The sequence below is a fragment of the Phoca vitulina genome, unplaced genomic scaffold, assembly GCF_004348235.1.
Source record: "Phoca vitulina isolate PV1807 unplaced genomic scaffold, GSC_HSeal_1.0 scaffold31, whole genome shotgun sequence".
NCBI lineage: Eukaryota > Metazoa > Chordata > Mammalia > Carnivora > Phocidae > Phoca > Phoca vitulina.
Genome location: NW_022589734.1, coordinates 23,029,367 through 23,031,517, shown reverse-complemented (window position 1 = coordinate 23,031,517; position 2,151 = coordinate 23,029,367). Strand labels below are relative to the sequence as shown.

Below are 2,151 nucleotides of genomic sequence, written 5' to 3'. Positions count from 1 at the left end.
GCAACCATCTTCTGCTTAGAGTGGCCTTTCACGGAGTCGCCTGGCTGCTGACACCATGCCTTTCATGTCGACGATTTTATTTCTAAGCTTTTCACAGTGTGTCCTAAGTAGCTTCTATTAGCATTGTCCTGTCCGTTTCCTTGGCAACAGAGCTGGTCAATTTAGACACCATTTAAGAGCTGTGGAAAAAGCAACAACCAGCGCGATGGGTAAAATTACAGAGAACAAGCTGAAGACAATCCTCGCTGGAGGAGACGCATTTTCTTCCAGGGCCCATTTTATTTTAATTAAAATCGAAAAGCTCTTTTAAACAAGGCCCTAGATTAAGCACAGGCCAGAGTAATCTACTATACAACGGTACAGCTGCATTCCTTAATGTTATCTCTTTAACCCCAACGGAGGCCTTGCACTTTTTCCTTCCTTCCTCCCTCCCTCCCTCCCTCCCTCGCTCCCTTCCTTCCTTCCTTCCTTCCTTCCTTCCTTCCTTCCTTCCTTCCTCCCTCCCTCCCTCCCTTCCTTCCTTCCTCCCTCCCTTCCTTCCTCCCTCCCTCCCTTCCTCCCTCCCTCCCTTCCTCCCTCCCTCCCTTCCTTCTTTCCTCCCTCCCTCCTCCTCCTCTTCTCCTTCTTCTTGTTTTCTTCTTTTTTTAGAGAAAATTTTCATGGTTTTTATTGTATCATGAGGCATTGAAACATCTGAACAAATCAATATCTGGGTGGTGAGGCGGCTGCTTTCTCTTTCCCTTTTTTGGGGGGTTACTAGAGCAACTTGTCAGTAGATTACAAGGAGAAGAAGAAGAAGAAGAAAGCCTCTGGCATTACTGAAGTCCTCCCAAAGCATGTGCTGGGACAGTACGAGCCTCTGTCAGATGCAGCTGGTCCAGCGTGCAGTCATCACGCATGATACCTGGGTGGTGTGCGCTGTGCCTGCTCCCACGGCAACCCTCCGTCGTGGCTGGTATCTGGAGCATCTGCAGAAGTGAATAGTGTCGGGAAGCGGAGTGGGGAGGAAATGGGAAGAGCGCCCAGCTGGGAGGAGGTCAGCTGAAGTTGTGCAGGGCAAGCCTGAACATGTCATTGTTGCAAACCCAGGCATCGTTGACATTCTTGAATTGGAACATGTGGTGGAACCCCATAATGGGGTCTTCATCGACCTTGCATTGACCCACAACCATGCTGATGATGCAGGTGTCTGGCACAGGCTGTGGGATTTTCTGGAACGGAGCTGCTCTCCCCAGGAGTTGCTGTCTTCCCATGTAAGGTGGGATGTGTCAATATAAGTTGCACCTAGTGGGATTCTTTCATTATCAAAGAACTGGTGGTGTTGTTGAAGGAAACTGGATCCAGTCTTGCTCCCAAATTGGCTTGTCTCCCATTCTGAAGTGTCACTGACCTTGGTGAGACCTTCAGGATGGCTCTTGCAAGAGGGCTGTGAACCGCATGCACAGCTTCCCGTTTCCACCCCACTGGTCCATGGGCTGACCGAGGCCAGGGTCCTCGAGGAGTGGAAGTGACTTTGACCTCTTGCCCACTGAGCTCCGGCCTTCACAGACCCTCGGGCCGCCCAGGGGCTGGCTCCCTGGTGGTGGTGGCCGTGGCAGCCCGGTGCTGTCTGCTTGCACTTTTTCAGATAAGCAAGGAGAGAAAACCTAGGGGCAACATGGTAACCTCTTACCAATCTTTAGCGTAAATACAGAGCAGAGAGAGACGACTCTTCTCGTGTCTGTGGTTGTGTTTCAGTGGGGCAGGAGAGAACCTCCAGCTGTATACATGATTATGGTTTATCTTGTGTAAGAAAATAAACTTTTATTGCAAATGTCACAGGTGGTCTCATTTGCTATTTATCTCATTTCATGAGTTGTGGGACTTTATTTCCCACAGTGACCTTATATGGATTTTTTCCCAGTACCTTATATGGGTCATTTTGAATATGGAACCAACTAGAACTTTAGGATTTTCAGGACTGAGCTCTATGTTGGCAATTAGCTTACCACTTACCATTGCAGTCACAGATTTTTTTTTTTTTTTTGGTGGGTAGGACAGGACAGAGCATACTTTGGGGTAGGGGAGATCTTTACTCCCAACATGGAATATGTTAAAAATTCCTTTGTCCTCCAAGATGAAAGTAAGTTAATTTATATACCATGTATATTT

General features: G+C 48.1%; 1 pseudogene; it reads right to left on the bottom strand.

The window, feature by feature from the left end:
- Positions 1 to 1,037: 1,037 nt before the first annotated feature.
- On the bottom strand, positions 1,038 to 1,373 carry LOC116644899 (annotated as a pseudogene).
- Between the last annotated feature and the right edge of the window lie 778 nt (positions 1,374 to 2,151).